This window comes from Dendronephthya gigantea, unplaced genomic scaffold (genome assembly GCF_004324835.1).
Source record: "Dendronephthya gigantea isolate DGI-Jeju-01 unplaced genomic scaffold, DenGig_1.0 000144F, whole genome shotgun sequence".
In the NCBI taxonomy this organism is placed as follows: Eukaryota; Metazoa; Cnidaria; class Anthozoa; order Malacalcyonacea; family Nephtheidae; genus Dendronephthya; species Dendronephthya gigantea.
This window is the reverse complement of record NW_021163154.1, coordinates 1-22403: the sequence shown is the minus strand read 5'-3', so window position 1 is coordinate 22403 and position 22403 is coordinate 1. Positions and strand designations below refer to the sequence as shown.

At 35.8% G+C, this 22403-nt stretch overlaps 2 long non-coding RNA genes across 2 annotated transcripts; both read left to right on the top strand.

Annotated features, from left to right (window-relative positions):
• Positions 1-3833: 3833 nt before the first annotated feature.
• On the top strand, positions 3834-7013 carry LOC114536778. Its single transcript, XR_003688481.1, has 5 exons — positions 3834-3955; positions 4488-4544; positions 5857-5885; positions 6249-6276; positions 6822-7013. It is a non-coding gene; the product is annotated as an uncharacterized LOC114536778 (long non-coding RNA).
• Positions 7014-10327: 3314 nt separating this feature from the next.
• LOC114536777 lies at positions 10328-13243 on the top strand. The gene is made up of 4 exons (XR_003688480.1): positions 10328-10440; positions 10907-10972; positions 12223-12264; positions 12996-13243. It is a non-coding gene; the product is annotated as an uncharacterized LOC114536777 (long non-coding RNA).
• Positions 13244-22403: the final 9160 nt, after the last annotated feature.

Below are 22403 nucleotides of genomic sequence, written 5' to 3'. Positions count from 1 at the left end.
CCGATTTAGTTCATCGCGTGATGCATTGTTAGAAATTGTCGATTTTAAAAATTCGGATGCAAATCCATCATTTAGAAATTTTGGCTCCACATCCGTGGACCGTGGTAGTTTAGGTATGGCCCAAAGGTACCCAATTTACGCCCAAAGAATCTGCCATACCTTGAGTAAAAAAGTTCATTGCTTTCTTTGGATGAGAAATCCCGAGCAAGTAATAATATTCAAGTTGCGATTCCATGCAGTAAACGCATTACATAGAATTTCTAATGAAATTTATACCAGAGATATATAAGATATTACTCTGAGCGCCAAATTATGAAATCCTGGCGGGAAATTTCAATATCAATCTTTGCCGGAAACAAAATATGCGTATACATTACCTTTAAACCGATGAGAAAGTATACGTTAGCTATAGACATAATAATTGAAGCCAATTATACATAAAGCACTGAAACAGGAGAATGCAGTTTATTTCGGAATAATTTCCATTTTTTATGCCTTTTTGCAAAGGCATAACCAACTGTAAAAGTCTATTACACCTTCGCTTTAACTTCAAAAAGTGTTTTTGAAAGTGTAATTTGAATTTTGATATGACAAAATAATGTCACTACATACTAAAAGTAGTAAAACTTTTAGCCCTCGACTGCAATCACAGAATAAAATAACATTTGAGGTTTTCTGTTTGTCTCTGAAGATTTTGTACTTTTTAATCGTTTGAAGATTTTAAACCATTAATAATTAATTGCTGCCATGGCCGCATAATGCAGTAAATATTGTATACTACCAAAGACAAAGTTTAGACTAGCTTTATATGATTACTTTTGTACCCGCGAATGATATAGAAATATTAGCTATACCTATAATATATACTCCATAAAATTTAATATTGCCAGATATGATAAAATATGACACACCTATATTGAGTTTTGTGTCATTTCATATTATAAGTTTAGGTCAGATAAGCACAGGAAATTGTGTACTTGGTTTAAAAAAGCGAGGGGTTGCTGCATGCATATAATTATTTTTAGTTAACAATCATACCACAAGCTCGAGTCGTATGAGCTGATAGCCGATGAGTTGCGTAGCACCGAGCCGGCTAAATCACTATCAGCCATATACCACGAGAGCGAGTTTTATAATATAGCCGAATTCCATTTGTTGAGCGACAAAAGTATACCAGAATTCTGTCAATTTCTTCTTTATTTACCTCAGCTAACTGGTCAGCCATTTTGCTTTTTCTACGGCTTTGCTACCCGCCGTATAGCCATATAGGAGCTGATATACGGTGGTTAGCTCGATCAAACAGATTTCGGAATAGCTCATAATATACAGTGAGTAGCTATAATATTAATTCAAATTATGTTTTAAAGAAATCAAAACTGAATATACCAGCTTTGTAAAGAAATATATAATAACAATTGAAATCTTCATCACAGTTAGTACTGTTTCCAAAAATTCAGTTGTTCGAAAAGCTTTTAGATTAAACAGTGAGTGGTTCGTGAGGTACTCAGGAAACAATTATAGATTAATTAAATAAGGTACATTAGTTATGTTAGAGTCTAGGTAATTGTCGAGAGTCGAGAGTCGAGAGTAAAATGTCAAGAGTCGATTTCGCGCACAAAATGATGTTTCTATTTATGTGTTAGGTTTACTTTTACTTATATTCATAGCACGTTACCTATGCCAAGAGACTATGGTGACACTGTTTTTTTATCAATTGACGCTTTATGTTTCAACTTCCGACATGGATGCGTCAAGTGACAGAACTCGACGCACACCTTGCGCTTTTTGTCTCGTTTATGAAACGATCGATTCTGTCTTTAAAAGTGTTGCATAAATATAAAAAAATGTTGAAACGGTTATATTCCGATATTTTGAGCGGTAACTCGGGAAACTCGGGCGAGGAAAATGAATACCAAATGAGTCCGAAGACGTGGCTCTGGCGAAAGCCCTAGAAGCGAGCAACGTAACGTAAATGAAATATACTGCGACTTGTTCATCAAACAAACACGCCCTTTTCACACTAGTTTCTTTTATAGACTTTTACTTTTAGACTTTTACCTGCTGTGATTGACCTTTATCTGAAGGGTCAGATAAAGGAAGGCAAGATCTATATAACACTTACAAACATCGCTGTCTGTGGCGTATTCAATGCAGGCATTTTATTTCGTGGAGGTCTACATGCGTGTGTGTCAGAAATGCTAAAACGCTCAGAAATATGAGTATATAATCTTTAACAGAATCGATCGCGCTTGATAAACGAGACAAAAAGCGCAAGGTGTGCGTCGAGTTCTGTCACTTGACGCATCCAGGTCGGAAGGTGAATAGTCTCTTAGCATAGGTAACGTGCAGTGAATATAAGTAAAAGTAAACTTAATACAAAAATAAAAACATCATTTTGTGCGCGAAATCGACTCTCGACATTTTACTCTCGACTCTCGACCTTTTACTCTCGACTCTCGACCTTTTACTCTCGACTCTCGACTCTCGACAATTACCTAGACTCGTTATGTTATATTAGTTCTGTTTATATTAGTTTGTGACAATGACATGTGTCAGTTGACACGAAAAGTAGATTGCATGTTAAAGTTAAAGCCAATTAGGAACTCCTATCAAAAGGATCTAAAAGTAAAGCTAACCTGTATTGTCGACACCTGTATTGCTAACCTGTATTGTATTGCTAACCAGATAAATATTGAATGTAGCCCTGAGGACACGCCAAAGAAATAAGTAGCAACGATTAATTTCTTAACTCATTTACATTATTACTTTACTTATAATTCTTAATATTGTATATATATAGATCGAATGGTATCAGTATCAGTGTTAATAAACAATCACAGGTCAAAACTCTACTACATTCATCGAAATAAAGCGCATAACTTCAACGGACCAGTGGGTAAGAGCTGATATACTTTTATACATTTTCTGAATAACTGAACCAACATCTTGTGCGTTAAATATGTATATACTTCCAATGAAAATTGGAAACTGAATATATTTACACCGAAATGTTTCAGCTCCGGGATCCGTTGTTAAATAAATAAATTATATTTTTCATTTTGAACCCATCCGCCCGTTTAAGATAAACGCTTTTCGCACAGCTGGTCTCAGGTGCTCAACGGAAAGATTTTATGAAGTCGATATATTTGAAAAGCGATGCTACTGAACTAATGGATATGTACATACAAAGAATTTAATTTAGGATACAAATTAATCTAAAAAATTATTGCTTTTCTTGGCGCGACAGTAAACAATATTGTCGAATACCGCCGATCAATTTATTCATCAATTGGAGTTTCCCCTTCAATTCGGGTCAAAATTAGCTTCAAAGTTCAAAGAAGGCGATAGCACATTTTATCCATTTAAGAATCGTAATTATATATAAGAAAGCTTTATATTAAGATTAAGATCAAATGTTGAATGGAAAATATTGCTATATAATTGCAAAGGTGACAGGGCTGCCAGACGTTTTTTCCTGCGACGTTGGACATTATTTCTTGACCTATTGAACTTCTCTGACGCATTTCAGTTGGCAAGTTTCAGCATGTTGTGGCTGTTTTTTACCCTATACCACATGCAGCTGTGTCAAAATTTACTTCAGTTAACATCGATGCTTTAGCGAGCGGTTTCCTTTTGTCTTCAGCGAGCGGTTTCCTTATGCCCAGTTACAGCATTTTAAAAAAAACTCAGTAATGTATTTTCGTACACATAATCTGTTGTGCTTAAATGATGGATCGCGTGACGTGATGACTTGATGACGTAGGCTCTTGCTTATAAATTACAATATATATATTTCAAGAGATCATCATTCAACATTAGTACACTATATTGACTATACGTTGCATAATTACGCTGTGATTTTGGAACCAATTACTAAAATATGGTGTCGTTTTGCGTGAAGACAGTTTTACTTTTGATGCTCTTTACCTACCTAACTTTTACAAATGCATAAGACGTAAGTGAGACATCAGGTTTACTCGTAGAAGGTTATTTGCAGAATGTAGAAAGGTCGTGTGGTAAGACGATATCGTGTACGCAGTGGAATGTTCCAAATTTTCGCTTATTTATATGTTATAATTTGTTAAGTCTATAACGGCTACATAGTACATTTTCAAGGTGGGTTTCTCAAACAGGCTAAATTTCACCAAACAGGGAGAGTATTTATTAGTTATAATTAATATGGGTTTCAAACATTGCACGCACATTCACATTTGATAATTAGATTTCAAGACGACCATCCAATTTAATGGCCTTTAATTAGGGTTTGGCGTTGTTATGCATGGAGCTATGCCTATACAAGGTACATCTGAAGTATAAACATTGTTTTGTGTAGTGTAGTGATACGTGACTGCCAAGTGCCAACTAGTCAAATCTCGTCTTATATGAATTATTTCACTGAAAGAAGGTCATCGCCAAACCATGCCAGGTTGTCTGTTTAAAATAGAACCTTAACCGCACAATAGTCGATCTCGATATTTCTTTATAAGGGTGGTGGCAGCCGTGGTTTAAGTATCTCGTACCTCGCAAGATTAAAGAAACGGCAGGTATGATGTATATATACAGGGTGTACCAAAAAATGTCCAAAATGTAAAATTTCCGTTTATCAAGAAATGTTGCAGAATTTGGGAAATGTTTGTGTTCGTAGAGATTGACTTATCTGGTATACCTAGGGCAAGTTTGCTTTTTCATTAACAAAATTATGTTACAAGAAAAATAATGCGTATACTAGGATCAATGCGCGACGAATGCAAACGAATATTTCACTGCGCGCAATGGATTAAATGCATCATTGATTTTAGCGTGACGGATCTCATGCAAGGGTTGGGAAATCAATAAATTAAAGCGAGAAACTGAACACAAAGATTAAACGATTTATTAACAAGATTTTTTATTCGTGATGTTAATCCTCAACATGTCCACCATTTCGTTATAAGAAAACTGCGGCTCGTCTGAGCATGACGAACCATTTGTCTGTCCTGGCTCAAAATCAAATTTTCCATTTCTATCGAAAATTTTTCTTGTTGTGTGGTCAAATATATATATATATGCAAAAACGTTGTATAGATGTACCTTGTATAGGCATAGCTCCATTTGCAAAAACGTTGGCCGCAGATAGATAATTAGATACATACTCAAAATCTAATTAGAATTGCATATGTTGTGTAATATGATAATATCAAAAACCCGTGTTGGCCATGTAGCTCAGTTGGCAGAGCATCGGACTAGTATAACGAAGGCCGTGGGTTCAAATCCTGCCGTGGTCAAGTACATTTTTTTGCTTGCCATGGCAGGCTGCCATTCGGTGACATATCCTACTAAAATCCTTCCCGAGTACCATCTACAAAATAAATGCGAAGCAAAGAATTGCGAAATGATATAAATGTAGTGATAGAAACTATCGTGATGAGAGAAACTAACGCATATTAAATCGTCCGCCGGGATAGAGTGCTCAATGCTTGCGCAGAGCGATATAACCCAGGATGAACTTGACAAACGAAGTAATCAGTGTAATCAGTATTTGTAATTGAATCGATTATAACATTTGTACAAAATCTTTTTATTGAGTTATATAAATAAATAGAAAACATTTTTTCCTGGGTTTCTATTCAGTCATAGAAATACTTGTGAGAGTTTTGAAGAACTCGAAAGAAGTGGAAAAACTCGCCATACGGGCTCGTTTTCCCATTGATTATTTCTCAGTATTTTAAAGTGACGCGCGGGAATGTGATGGGAAACAGCCTTTGTAGAAACGCAGTTTATATGCGCTTAGTTTTGCTAATTTTGCCGGTTTAAGTGCGCTTAGTTTAGCTCAGTAATATAAAATATCTTTGCTTATATACCACTGAACTTGTCTAGGTCAGGGCAGTTTCTGGTGTTGATGAATTGTATCCTTTATGAAAGTTAATGAATTAAACCCTAGATACCCTATAACGTATTAGTGACCTACCGCCGTACCGCGGTATTACGATTTAGTCTCTTTACCAAGTATTATAAAAATGTTAACCGTCAGAGCTAGGATTTGAAAAAATTAATATAAATTTTGAAAGAAACAGTTGCTTATAACAAAACAAAAAGCTGGTAAAACATCTGATGTCTAAATGGCATAAACCGCCCTTTATCACATCATGCAAGTAAGGATGAAGTTAAAAAAAGCGTAAATAAGTTTGCGTCCGTCCACAGCTTTTTTTTATATATAGGCTATTGCGTTTGTGGAATAAATACGGAAAATCTTTAACAATCTTGTCCAGTCAAGAACGAAGAAGGAGAGAAACAGAGGTTAGCAAAAAGATTTTACCATTGAATTTGTTATCTACATGCACAGGGTGTATGAAAGCTTCTAACCCTGCGAGCTGTTGGGAGTAACTTTGAACCATTTTATAGTTTTTTATATAGGGAAAAAACGAACACGAACGATGTTGACATTTCCACTACATTTTCGCGTTTATGAACTATTAAAAATAAAACCCTTTTTATCATGCAGTATTGTCAATTTGTCTTGCTCGGTCCAACATTTTCTTTGAGCACCAATCATATCATCATTGATAATAACGTATCGTAGAAACACTTCGCCAACATGTGCCTTAAGTTTATTCAACTGATTAACTTGGAACTTCTCGAAAAGTCCTCGGAAATCATATCGCACTGTAGCAAAGATTACTTTTAACGTGTGCTCGCAGTATGTTACAACCTCAAACAAATAAAAAGTTTATTGGATACACTTGGAAACAGGTCCTCGGTCAGTCTTCTATCGCATGCAGATTGCGCGGATCCGAAGTACTCCGTAAACCGTAATAATTATAGTATTTAATGTGCTTCTATAGAGTGAAGATGAAATTGTTGAACGGTTGGTTGACGCTGGAATGAATAATTAGCAGTTAGCACGTGGATAAAAGCAAGGGCGTAAATCCATGTTGGAAAGCGGGGGGGGGACGCCTCAGTTTCTCTTGAAACAATTAACATTAGTTATTTGCATAAGGTTACAAAAAGCCAGCTCAAAGTCGGTCCGCGGTCAATAAAATAGCAGCCAATTACTTCATTTATCAACTGTTTCAGTATATGGAATTGTCGAATGTTAATAGTTTGGACTTTCGAGTTCACATAATAATTTTGTGAAGACCATTTCTTGATTTTTTTATTTAATATACCTTAGATAAAATACTATGGTATAAAAAAGTGGCGGGGACAATTAAATATTCATCCTCTCCTACTCCAAAAGTGTGTGGGGGGGTGTCCCCCCGTTTCCCCAGGATTTATGCCCTTGGATAAAAGACTATAGAAGACAAGTAAAATAATATGGGAAGAATACAAAGAAATTAGAAAGAATATCGTTGCATGTAGTGGATGGTATTTGAAGCAATGTTTTCAAGAGATAAGGCAATTGATTTACATAAAATAAAGTTAGATCAATCACGAATATACATGACGTTTCGTCAAATTTATGATGGAAAATAATGAAGAATAAATTTGTAATATTATCTTATGTTTACACTTTTCAAAATATCCGCAATGTCAAAATTTTTCCGCAAGCTTTGATCAATTTTCTACTCTATATCAGTATAAATAGCGAAGCATTTTTCTGGGCAAGAAACGAAATTGCCTTGTCTCATGAAATGTTTCCGACTCTAAAATTATCTTAACTCTATAGGCATAAAAATTCTGTAATTCTGTGGGCATATAATCTTTATACGTTAAGCATTTTAATGACAATGTTCTTAGTGATTATGACAGCGATTTGGTCAAATCTCTGTGAAACAATTTGCTGCATGGAAGCTGTGTTCAAACAAAGGCATTTGAATTAAAATTTTAATTTTGGCTTTATCGTTGTTTCACAATTTCGTAAGCAGGTCCAGAGTTTAGGTATGGCTCAAAGGTATCCAACCTACGCCCAAAGAATCTGCCATACCTTGAGTACATAAAAAAGTTCCTTTCTTTGAATGAGAAATCCCGAGCATGTGATAATATTCCAGTTACGATACCTGTGAACACATTATACATATAGAATTTCTAATGAAATTTATACTAAATATATATAAGATATTACTCTGAACGCCAAATTATGAAAATCTGGCGGAAATTTCAATATCAATCTTTAAAACAAAACATGCGCACATTACCTTTAACAGACGCGAAAATATATGTTAGCTATAGACATTCATTGACAGCCAATGATACTTAAAGCACTGAAACAGGGGGAACTAGGTTAATTTGGTTAATTTTTCTTTAGCAAGGGTGAGTTTATTAGCCAGAATATTTTTGTAAAATTCTCATAATAAAAGTTCAAACCAAAGAAGTTGAGAAAACCCTCGAAATACTACACCGCTACACGCACAAAAGTCACTCTATCCCCAACATTTTGAGCCGTAGGAAGCGTCCGAACACTTTTAATTTGATGTTTCAAAGCTACAAATACAGGCTTACAGGCAGTGTTGACACATATGCCGACGTTGTTCTGCGGTGTTGCACTTTATTCACTGACCTTTTGAACTTCTTTCACGCAATTTATGCAGGATTCAGGATGTTGCGGCCGTTTATTTCCTACCAGAAGGTCAAACTTTATTCCAGTTTACGTCATCGCCTGGGCGAACGGTTCCTTTTCTGTCCTCAGAATGTGGTCATTTGTTTACGCTTGATAAAAATTAGAGAAGACTTTGCGAGAACTTCATTTAAATGACATACGCAGTGAAACTTAATGCTGTAAAATTTCGTATACAAACACAAATGTGCCCATGATCTGAAATTCCTAATTCAGTATTTTTCACATAATTCCACAGTCATTTATTTTATATGTAAGCGATTTTGTCCTTTTATAATTAAATTATGCAAATACTGTATGCTCATAGGCATGGTGGAAAGTACGGAGTCGGAGTACGGAGTCGGAGTACGGAGTCGAATTAGAGTACGGAGTTGAATTAGACTCCGTATTTTCCACCGTGCCGGGGGGATCGGTGGAAAACACGGAGTCTGTGATAAAAGTAATTGTAAACGCTTGACATTCGATTCTAACTTGACTCCGTATTTTCCACCATGCCGGGGGGATCGGTGGAAAACACGGAGTCTGTGTTAAAAGTAATTGTAAACGCCAGATATTCGCAAATATATTTTAGGGTTGTTAATTACATCGACCGATCGCTCTGATTCGATTAAATAAAAGTAAATTAAATAATATAAGATACAACAAACATCTGTGCGACAAAACTTTAGTAAAACGCGGAAAAGCGCTGACCGTTTGCGGTTTGGGTATAAGAAAATATCTTACTTTTTTTAAATACTTTATTCAATCATTAATAGGGTAATAATCTCAATGTTTAAAATACTGTAATAAGATTCTAACTAGAGTCAGAAAACGCAGTGTCTCTTCTTGTTTGGCTTATTTCTTTGAGGAACTTAAAAAATGTCTGAATTATCAACAATTCCTCTATTTTAACATAATAGTTCCCATAACTTTTAACATAACAATACCAATTTTATATTAGAAAATAGCATTCGTTTTAATTGATATAAAGTAGTAATGTAGTAATCTCAAATTAAACTATGAGTTAAACCACAAACTATAAGTTCATTTCAATAAAGTGGTGGTGAATTGGAAGAAGGTGAGGCTCAATTTGTTGCGGAACTATGCATATTCTTCTTACAAATCTAGGCTCCTTTCGTTGAATACATCCTCTACAACAATGGAAGTAAACGTTTGAAAGTTTGTGACATATTCTCCCTTGAAACATCCATTCCCTGGCCATCTTTGATACAATTACCAAATGGGAAATAAAAAGCAAATTCCGAATAAAATCCCAGGACATCTTGAGAGTCAAAATATGAATGCTGCGCAAATGCTGATTTGACACGCGCGCGCTCTCTTTGTGTTTTATATGACAAAATATTGATATAATTACGAAGAAAATCAGAAATTTATGTAATGTTATTTAATATGTAATTAACAACCCTAAAATATATTTGCGAATATCTGGCGTTTACAATTACTTCTATCACAGACTCCGTGTTTTCCATCGATCCCCCCGGCACGGTGGAAAATACGGAGTCAAGTTAGAATCGAATGTCAAGCGTTTACAATTACTTTTATCACAGACTCCGTGTTTTCCACCGATCCCCCCGGCACGGTGGAAAATACGGAGTCTAATTCAGACTCCGTACTCCGACTCCGTACTCCGACTCCGTACTCCGCGCTCCGTACTTTCCACCATGCCATGCTCATATTATATAATCTGTTTTGCTTACTCATCATGTGATGACGTAAGCTGTTGTTTGCAAGGTATTATTATTACGATATATATTTCAAGAGATCACCATTCAACATTAGTACACTATACGTTGCACAAGCTGTAAGTTTGGAACCAAATATCAAAAATACAAACTATGGCGTCGTTTTGCCTGAAGACAGTTTTACTATTAATGTTCTTCACCTACTTAACTTCTACAGATGCTCAAGTAAGTGACACTTGTATCATGTTTTCTTATTGAAGGTTATTTGCTGAATGTAAAAAGGTCGTGTTTGCACAGGGAGACGATATCGCGTTGCCGGCGTTGGGTAGGCGTTGATATATTCTAAACTTCCACTGAGTTATATCCCAAGTCCTAACTCTATATATCGGCTAGATAGTACATTTTTATGCCCGTTTCGCAAGCTGGCTAAATTTTACCAAACAGCTACGATAGTAATCATGATTTTCAAAAATTACGCAAAGTCACAAACAGCGCACATTCACATTCATAGACGACTGGTTTAACTCGATTTTTCTAGATGGTAACAGCTAAAATCAGTTTCGGCTTTGATTTAAATATATTATAAAATGGGCTGTTTATATATATAATAGAAATAAGAAAGGCAATCTTTGATAGTTTCTAATGGAAATTTAACCACACGATAGTCAATGTTGATTTTTCTTTAATATAGACTTGACCACCACCTACTAAAGGTGCCCGCGCTGCCCTTTGCGGAGCACAATTGAAACAACTACAGGTATGTTCTATTTCAATTGCTTTGACTTCAACTATTTGCTTTGACATGTAGCATCGATTGGAAGCGATTGCACTACCTTTTCTCAACTTTTCTGTGACGTTGTTAGATTCCTGTTGTTCTAAGATTAAGATTCAGTGGTCGGAATTTTTCTCTCGCGTGACTCACGGAAATTATTTTAAACGAACGTCAATAATTTACGCAGTTTAAGAGATTACAAGCCAATATCCAGGAGAGCAGTTTAGAAATAGGAATTTCGTTTCCTCCTACTGCTATCCCTGATTACTAATTCTTTATGTTTATAGTCATGGGGAAAGATTTATTAAATCATTTAATTAAATCATGAAAGGTTCCAATTACTGAGCCTAAAGAAACAAATTGCTTATCGCCTCATATACGTCATAATTATACGAGTTTATGCTCACATGGCATAATTAACTCGCATTGCGCAATGCGCAAGCGAGTTCTTAAAATGGGAAGCGTTCTTATTAATATTTTTATGGTCGAGAATTTCGCGACCCGCAAGGTGCGATAAGGTGCGCTGACCTGCAAGCCACGAGCTACGCAGGCGTGGTTGCTAAGCTAACGTGCATGCACTGCTGAGTGCATTCGTTCATGACGTTCATCGTTTTCTTGTGGACAAAAGACGATAAAAATTTAAGATATATCGAAATGTGGCTTCCAAGTGCCATATTTATCTTAACGCTCACCTTACATACAACTGCACACGCCGAGCAGAGTAGCCCTGCACTAAAAGATGCCGAGCGTTTTCGAAACGGGGTGTTCTGTTGCTTTCAGGCTTTTCAACTTCATGTTGAACCAAAGTTGCTTAATATCGCTATGAATTCCCTGATCAAACTGAATACAATCTCAAATCAATCTCACGAGTTCTCACTAGTTCTTACGAGTTTTTACGCCCGTTCCGTTGCATAGCTGAACAACTATGGCAAGCCGAAACACACGCCTGAGTAAGCGTCTTTTTTGTCATAGCCCTAGCTCGACTCAAGCAATGCGAGTTTAATGCCTAGCGGGCATCTTGTTGTTAAATATATCACCTAGCTTCGTGACAATTATTTGCCCAACTGGTCACCCAAGGTAATAGGAAACCCAAACCCCCAAGACTCGACTTGTTTATCAAGAGGTTATTGTTTATTAGGCTAATTAAGTCTCTTTTCTCTTTATGACTAACTCGTAAGCTTGTTGCGAGGGTTTTCATCCATGAACATGCTTTTTTGTTGATCATATTTATCTAGGCCAGTGTAGAACTGAAGGTTGAAAGAAAGAGAGACATAAGGGTGAGTACCGTTCAGTACGATTCATATACCGGTCAGACTGCATGTCTTTGCATCGATCTTATCTTTGAGATTCTTTACTAAGTTTAGATTATTTTCTAATACGTTTTCACATCACAGTTGCCGCATTTGTGATAATCATTTCTCCTTCATTTTGGTGCATGGGATCGTTAAGTGGGTGGGGGGGGGGTAAAATTTGTAGGTAGTGTAGGGGTAAAATTCATATATATTCATATATATTCATATTAGCCTATTACCAGACAGTAAAAACAATAAATTTCAAAAGATAATAATAACGCTGGACGTGAATATATACAGGGGGGTATGGTAAGAAGATTGATCGAGACTCTTACAGCAGTACCACATGCGGGTTCAATTCACTGGAAATTCTTTTCAAAATCTCCATTATGTATGCTAGTTGGAAATGCCATCTCCGGAAGTTGATGAAAGGGAGATTTAGCGTGAGGACGTGAACGTCGAAGACGACGTGAGAATGGACAATAAATGGCGTGATGCGTCTATATATGGACATGCATGCCACGCCATTTATTCGTGTCGTCTTTGACGTTGTCACGTCATCTTTGACGTTCACGTCCTCGTTCTAAACCTCTCCAATATCCATACTATAATTGTCATTTTTATACTGTATTGATGTAGTGCGGAAATAGTATATGAGTGTAGCATATTTCCATAGGTAATAATGTACTATTGATGTGTGTATTTATTCCTTCTAGAGTGAAGATGAAATTATCGACCGATTGCTGGCAAAGAAGAATTAGGAGGAACCTTGGCAGAGACTGTTGAAGACAAGTGCAATAATTTAAAAAAAAAGGATGATTAACAGATTAAGTGTATATGATTACCAAAGTATAATTTGCAATATTTTCGGGTGGTAAGGCAATTGATTTAAAATATTTGATCGTGCATCCTTCGATCCGGTTTCGTCTCACCAAATGACGGTTCAACCGTTCAATGTTGTCTGAATATTCATACTAATTTTTTATATAGTTACCTTTATATAGTTACCCGACCAGCATTAATCCCTTCAGTCTTATCAAAGAGTGAGTAGCTAAGCAATTTTTCTAAACAAGAAACGAGATTGCCTTGTCTCTTGAAATGTTTCAAATCCGCTATAGAAATAATTTCAATTTTTAGAGAATTTCATTTTACCATTTTAATGACAGTGTTCTTAGTGATAATGACAGCAATTTGGTCAAATCTTTGTGAAACCATTTGCTGGAAGCTTTGTTCACACAAAGGCATTTAAATTAAAATGAATTTGATTTGCAGGAATTGTTTCCGATTTTGCATGAAAAAGAGAATCACGGTTCGACCAGGGTGGTTCGGAAGGGGTTCGCGTCACTCAAAGGTTTACCGCATGATGCGATGATGAAAAATTTGTTTTTCTTGTCTAGTCTAGGACCTGTAAAGGAGTTTGTATGCATTTCATTTAGGACAGATTATCTCAACTGTTTTAGGGTAAAATGACCATGGCGGTCAACATGGCATATGTGCCAAAATGTGAATCCGGGACGAAAGTCCTCAAAATGACCACACCCAGAAACGGCATAGTCGACATAGCTCTAAATCCTGAATTACCAAAGCTACAGTCTTTCGGAATTGTTTATATGGTTCAGAATGGTTGCTTTTAGAGGTGGTCACTATATAGAAAGTGAATTTAGCCTAAGTTTCATATTTTACAAGAAAATGAATGTTTACTATTCTAGATAAACTGCTAATTATGCATAAAATTACAGATTCACCTGGCAAAGTCTAATTTTCCCTATTTTCTAAAAATTTTTGCCATATGATGAAAAAACATGCTTATTTTAATGTATTTATTATAAATTTCCTAGGAAATAACAATGTTTTGTTGGGATACGACATATTTCATTGCACTTACCCTCCGCCATAACACAATTTCAGCCGTATTTTGAAAATTTGATCGCCGTTTTTCGCCGTCCGTCGCAAGCACCATCTAAATACTGTACCTTAGCACGATTCTAGTGGACTAAAGAATTATTCAACCAATTTTTGATGGGTTTTGAAGTAGTGCAACGTAATATTTTTTCATTTTTGTGTCCCCTGACATTTCATCAATTATGTCGCCATTGTCATGTCTCGTCGCCTTTCTGCACGATAAATGTCAGTTCTTGATCCCCAGCTGTATTATTTTCACAGCATCGATAAATAATTGACAGTATAATAGCAGCTATCCAAAATTTAAAAGCATTTGTGCCACTTGAAAGTAAAAAACCACCCCTCGTTTATCGAGAATGAAATTTAAGTTCGAAAGATTCAAAATAATTTGAAAGTCTCGCGCAAACTCCGCGACGAGCCCTCGTGGACAGCATTCCGGGGGGACGCAAATTCAAGCATACATTTGTTCACAACCACAATCAGTCAACAACCCGAGTAAAATTTGTCCGTTTTTGCTGTTAATATTTCTCATAAAAAAATTAACAAGTCTCCGCGTTTAAATTTCATGTTCTTGCTTTCACAAAGCTAAAAAAATAAACCAGTATTCGTGAGAATACTAATAATAATGTATTACTACTATTATTAATTATTGTATTATTAATAATAATATATATACTAGTAATAATGTATTCGTGAGAATATCCCACCCCCATTTTTGTGTCAGGGGACACAAAAATGAAAAAATATTACATGGCACTACTTCAAAACCCATCGAAAATTGGTTGAATAATTCTTTAGTCCACTAGAATCGTGCTAAAGTACAGTATTTAGATGGTGCTTGCGACGGAGGGCGAAAAACGGCGATCAAATTTTCAAAATATGGCTGAAATCGTGTTATGGCGGAGGGTAAGTGAAATGAAATATGTCGTATCGCAACAAAACATTGTTATTTCCTAGGAAATTTATAATAAATATATTAAAATAAGCATGTTTTTTCATCATATGGCAAAAATTTTTAGAAAATAGGGAAAATTAGAGTGCCAGGTGAATCTGTAATTTTATGCATAATTAGCAGTTTACCTAGAATAGTAAACATTCATTTTCTTGTAAAATATGAAACTTAGGCTAATTTCACTCTCTAGTGACCACCCCTGAAAGCAACCATTCTGAACCATATAAACAATTCAGAAAGACTGTAGCTTTGGTAATTCAGGATTTAGAGCTATGTCGACTATGCCGTTTCTGGGTGTGGTCATTTTCAGGACTTTCGTCCCGGATTCACATTTTGGCACATATGCCATGTTGACCGCCATGGTCATTTTACCCTAAAACAGTTGAGATAATCTGTCCTAAATGAAATGCATACAAACTCCTTTACAGGTCCTAGACTAGTCAGGAAAAGTTTCGGCATTTCAATATCGTTTCCATTCGGTTCCTCCAACTCCAGCGGTCTAGATACGACTTTTCTATCTGTATACAAAATCTGGATTGCATGTTCATCTAGGTTGTTCAGAGTCCAAATTTTACTTGAAAGATGATTCACCATAACAGCATGCGCATGCTGTGATTATAACGGAAATTTGGTAGCGTTTTTGTACGTACCATTTACTGGAAGATTCGTACACACAAAACACTTGTCAATTAAATAGGTGTTTTTTTGCATCAGCATGCATGAGTAGCCTTCGAATTATCATGTCTGCACAGCTTCCAGAAAATCACGGTGTTGTTTTCATCGTATAATAAACAGTTGTTCAGACGTCACCTAATACTATCTTGCGTCCGTGATTCTTAGTGACTGAAGGCTTTTACCAACTTATCGCAAAACCAAAGCGCTCGCATGTTATAATTGCACTAGTAAAATCATAGACAGCCCAATAGCGAATGGTTTTATTTGAAATAAAATTGCACTAAGACATTGAAAATTAGAACAAAGCTATCCGTATTTTGATTAAATTGAACATGTATCATTTATTCATGCTAACTAAAATCCTGACATCCTATGTATTACGCAACGGGTGACTCGCGTGCTTGACAGTGTTCAGGCAATGTAGGCATTATATAGTATACATTGCCTGAACACTGTCAGCGAGCACGCGAGTCGCCCGTTGCGTACTATACAGGATTCAGGATTTTAGTTATAATGAAAAAAATGATACATGTTCAATTTAATCAAAATACGGATAGCTTTGTTTTAATTTTTAATGTTTTAGTGCACTTTTATTTCAAATAACACCATTCGCCATCGGGCTGCCTATGGTAAAATTTTGTTTTTAGTTCAATGCCGTTTTAACAAAAAATAGTGTTATAATCCCCTTAAGTATTCTCAGCAAATCCCTAAAACTTAGGATCTGCATGTCTATATGAATGTGTTACTGATCTATATATGCGCTAAAAAGCAAAGCATAAATATGATTTGATTTTTAAATAAGGAACACTTACTATTTTTAACTAAAATCTACTATATACATGATGATTCATGATTGTCATATATCTCCCACCTCTCTCCCTCCAGTCAATGTTGGTTTTTAAATCCAAACATGTTTGCGAAAAAAATGTCCATCTATTTGGGATACAACGTTGAAAAGAGGGCGCGGGGGAGCTGGGTTTGTGTCATAAATCAATAATTTGGCTACCTGTCCCTAAAATTGTAAACTTCTAAAAAATCTTTGACAATTTTGTCGAGTCACTGAGAACTACAGTTTGAAAGAAAAGGAGACATAGGGGTGAGTAGACATATGTTTCCTCGACATATATGTTTACTTATATGTTGCAAGTAAATTAGGCTGATTGTGTGAGCATTGCATGAGATTGGTCAGCTTTTCTGAAAATTTATCGTATCGTGTGGAGGGAAAATGAGAAAGGACGATTGGTACACGTGAAACTCGCATATTCTCAAACTTGCGGATTAGGTAAAAATGTTATTTAAAACCCTGTTATCATGGTCATCGAGTAGCTGAACATCCTCGAGATACCTCGCTCCCAAGCAATTTAGTAGTTGGTGCAATGATGACCGATCATAAAATATAGCCCGCTCTCCTGCATGGTCATGGGTGGCATGAACCACTATTATTCGAACAGCTACCAGCATCCTTAAAACTTTAAAAATCTTCTGAAATCAGCGGGGATACGACAAGCCACAGTTCAAGTGGCGTACGGGAGACGATAATTGTTGGGGGGAGGGGGCACATATTCATATAATTATTCATGTCAACATACTTGTAAGACAATGGATTTGAAAAGAAATTAATATTGGCAATTGCATTTTTAAAAGAATTCCTTGGGCACAGCCGAATGTATGAATGTACTGTACACTCCCATGCAATTATCGCACGTATTAAAAAATTATTCATTTTGAAATCAATGGTGTTTCTTTCAATCTGATTGGTTAAAAATAGTGTGATTAATTCCCAAATCGGACTATATTTGAGCATTAATCACATCATTTGTAAGCCAATAAGATTGAAGCTCTGCACAACAATAACCAATCAGATTTACTGTAGTATCTCAGTGTAATCACGTCCCCAGCATGCAGACATAACGTCCCTTTACAAATTCTAGATTCATTTTGTTTTCGTCACACAACGGCATTAGTGCATGGTTTAATTCTAAATTGGGGAAGTGGGGGGTGATCAGTCTCCTATCGCCCAGACGATAATACTCGGAAATAATTATACTATCTATGTCCTTGTCTAGACTCAAGATGAAATTATTGAACGGTTCGTTGCAATAAAGAAAAATAAGCCACCTCAATAAGAGACTGTAGAAATAAAATAATTTTAAAGAAAATCGTAAAAGACTAAAAGAGTATATGATTACCGAATTATAATTCCTAAAATTTTCGAGAGATAATGCAATTGATTTACAAAAATTAGATCGTGATGTAAGATCGTGATGTAAGATGTAAGAATGTCGTAATTATTCTGATATGTTAAGCATTTTAATAAGATGTGTTCTTGGTGATTATGACAGCATTTGGTGAAATCTTTGTGCAACCATTTGCTGGAAGGTTTTGTTCACACAAAGATATGATTCGCAGTAATCATTGTCTCCTGACTTCGTGAAGAGGGTCACAGTTGCCACGGTACAACCAGGGCCATACCAAAGGATTCGTAAGGTGGTTTTGTCTCATTGTTTCGAAAAAAATTTATATTCGGATTTAATTGGGTTTTTTAAATCTTTAATTCTTGAAGGGGCCCTAAAGACTTTGGGTTTGAAGTTGAAGTTAATCAAGACTTCAACCCCACAAACATACACGGAATGTGTAGTGATCTCTAGAAAATCCATCCTCCAAAGAATAGTAATTATAAGAAAGCTTTATATTAGGATTAAGATAAAATTAATGTTGAATAGAAAATATTGCTATATAATAATTTCAAAGGTCACAGGGCAGCCTCCGTTTCTCCCCTGCTTTCTTCCCCCAAAAATAAATTTTGGCTACTCCTGTTAAAAGGGTCCATTATTTACCATTTTACATGAAGTACTAGAAATACATGCATGCAGCAACCCCTCGCCATTTCAAACAAAGGAAAATATTTCCCGAGCTAGCAAGACCTAACCTTCAATATTATGAAATGTCCTAAATGTAAAGCCGATAGCTGATGTTTCAAATATTTCGGAAACAAGCACAGTCGTAAAGTGAAGTGAAATCACCCGTTTTCCTGCTGCTTTCCGTTGCATTAAGTTATAGACTTTCACAGTTTAAGTGAGAGTTAATACTTCATTATAGCTAAACCTTCAAAACATCAAAACAGCCCAAATAATATAAATAACCAAGCAGTGAACGTCGAATGTTGTTTTTCGATTGTTAAATTCATGCAGTGATTGCAGTAGACTATATATAAACCTTTAAAGTGATATTTGTTATATTAAAACACCGAATTACACTTTTAAGGACTCTTTTGGAAGTTAAAACGATGATGTAAAGCCTTAAATAGTCGGTCACGTCTTCGCAAAACCGAGCAAAACGACATACTGTACCAAGTTCATAAAATGTATTCGTACAGCAAACACGAATAAACCTCGAAATAAACAAAATAGACTCCTACCATTTCAAGGAAATAATCGAGTTGTTCCTTTTCACCGCTAATTCCTCCCGTTCTGATAATATTTTAAACTCTTTCCAGTGTTTTATCTGTTATTTGATTCCACATTTCATATTTTGTTTTCGAAACATTTTTTTAAAAAATATTTGCAAAATGACAGTTAAATTGCTGACGTTTTCACTGAAACACAAACGTTTCGTCTTAGCCAATCAAGAAATTGCTGATTACCAGTCTACACTCGTTCGCATTTCGCGCATGCGCACAAGTACCATGACCATTGAACGTCCATGACATTTGGGCAACTTTGGATTCTGCTATGTTCTCCCGGGTCCCGGGTGTAATTCCTAATCTCCGGGCGGAATTAGTACCCTCGCACGGCGCTTCGCGCCGCCGGCTCGGGGATTAAAAATTTGGGCTTTCTGATTGACGTAGCCTGAAAAATGTAAACAAATATGCCGACTGGTTTAAAACGAAATTCAACTTTGTTGTGAAACAACACAAGTTAAAGATTATGTCAAGTCGTGAACAAAGTATTTACATTTTAACTTTTTTAAATTTTAAACTTCTTTAAACTGTATATGTATATCTCGTGCATTACTGGTTTTAACTATGATTTTAGTATGATTTTTATGATTTTAGTATGATTTTTCACCAAGATTTTAACCGAATATTAGCCAAAACATGCAAAATTAGGCAATATTCAACTTTCCGGGCTTTGCATTGTTATGAGAACTGAGAAGAACCGAAGCGCAATGAAGTCACTTCTTTTTTTGAGACTTTATTGCTAATTATAGGCAGGATTGACGCAAGTTTTTCCTGCTGTGTTGGAGATTATTTATTGACCTATTGAACTTCTTTGACACAATTTTTCAATCCTCAATACTGTATTTTCATAGTTCATACACGTAATCTGTTGTGCTTGGCTGCTGTCTCGCCATGTGATGACTGATGACGTAGGCTGTTGCTTATACGATATATATATATTTCAAGAGTTCATTGTTCAACATTAGTACACTATATAGTGACTATACGTTGCACAAGCGGTGATTTTGGAACCAAATTACCAGAGAATATGGTGTCGGTTTGCGTGAAGACAGTTTTACTTTTGATGTTCTTTACCTACCTAACTTCTACAATTACACAAGCCGTAAGTGAGACATCATGTTTTCTCAGAAGGTTATTCAGTGCAGAATGTAGAAAGGTTGTGGCAAGACGATATCGGCTACGAGGTGGAATGTTCCAAATTTTCGCTTATTTAGATATAGCTTTCAAACTCTGTAACGGCTAGATAGTACATTTTCAAGCCGAGTTTCTCAAACTGGCTAAATTTCACTAAATAGCGACAGTAGTTAATTAATATGGTTTTCAAACATTCCGCGCATACACATTCAAATTTGATAATAAAACTTTCAAGACGACCATGCACTTTAATGAATAGCGTTTGGCGTTGTAACGTATAGGTATATAAGGTACATTTGAAGTCTAAAAATTGTTGTGTGTAGTGTAGTGATACGTGACTACCAACTTGTTAAATCTCGTCTTTGTTTAATTAAACGAGGACGCTCACTAATTGGAAACATGAGTTATTTCACTGAACGGAGGTCATTGCCAACCCTTGCCAGGTTATCTGTTTAAAGTAGAAACTCAATTTTAAGATAGTTGATGTCGGTTTTTCTTTATAGTGAGCACCACCACCCACTATGGGCACTACTAAAGGTGGTGGCAATAGACATACTTTAACCGATGCCGTTCGGCACAACATTAAAGAGACGGAAGGTATGATTTATTTCTTCATGATATGTACAGTACTGTGCAGAAATAACCTAAAACTGCGGTTGCGTTGTTTTAAAAATATTCATCAGCTTTAAATAACTTTTAATGCCAGTTTCCATTGCACGACGCAAATAGATTTTTCCATTGCGCTGTTGCATTTGTCGGAAATATTGTGTGTATATTGTGTGTATGTGTGTATATCTTAGTAAATGTGCGTGGTTGTCACTGTCAGTGTGTTTATGTGAATGATAAATATATTTACTATATAATGCATGGAACAAACAGGATGAATGTAAAATAACAAAAAATAACAGGAAACGATCCTAAATGCATTAACTAGTTGCTTTTGCCAAAATGTGTCGAAACGGGCACGATGCCCAAAGTATTTTGGTTGTGCTAAGTTAGTGGTTTGAGGAAAACGAAGTACGTCAGAACGGTTTCCGAACCGGGACTATAAGTAAATGTGTAGAGCTGTAGTATAGGGAGATTGCTTTAGATTGTTTTAGATTGTTTGAGATTGGTTTTAGAGCGTTTTGAGATTGTTGTAAGAGAATTGGTATGAAAAAATTGTTGTAAATTAAAGATAAAAGTAAAACCAGCGTGTGCAGGTCAATTTACTGAACGAAGCCAGTGACTTCTGCGACAGCATTAAAATCACCACATTCAATCATGCACTCGTTCACACGCATTTGATCACTAATCCGTGATAATATAGGATGAGATGTTTACGAAATCACTCGACAACATATATATTTTGACGGTTTTTGGTGTTATATAAAACAAACAATAATTAATGTTTTCACTCATTCAATAAGAATATTTACAGAAAACACGGAATCTTTATCACATAAATCTTTATGAAAGAAGACAAGCACATTCTATTCTATTGTCGAAATGACTGCACCACTGCTAGGATCATGTTAGATAGCTACTGATTTCAATACTTCAAAGTCATCTTATGCTTCGTTTTTCAGGCCTGTTACAGTCGCATGAGCCTAATTTTGAAGTGACACGAATGTGATGAAAAACAGCGCTAGCCTTTATAAAAACGCAGTTTAAATGCGCTACCTTAGTTTAGCTAATTTAACCACGTAGCATCAGCTGTGGAATAACAACTGCCTAAAATAGATAAAACACTTCTCGACGTTTCTACCTGAGGGCCTTCGTCAGGAGAGTTAGTGTGAAAATAGATATGGGAGAATATATGTTTTGTATGGGAGCAAAACACGTGATAAAAATGGGCCAATAGAAAAAAAAAATTAAAACAAATTGGAATACTTAATTGCGCTGCCAAAGACATTTCTGCATGATTGTGCATGGGCTAAGAATGAGAGAAGCCTGATCAGCAACGAAAATATATTAAAACCAGCTTTGATGTAAACAAAGAAATAGAAGTCAATATATTAC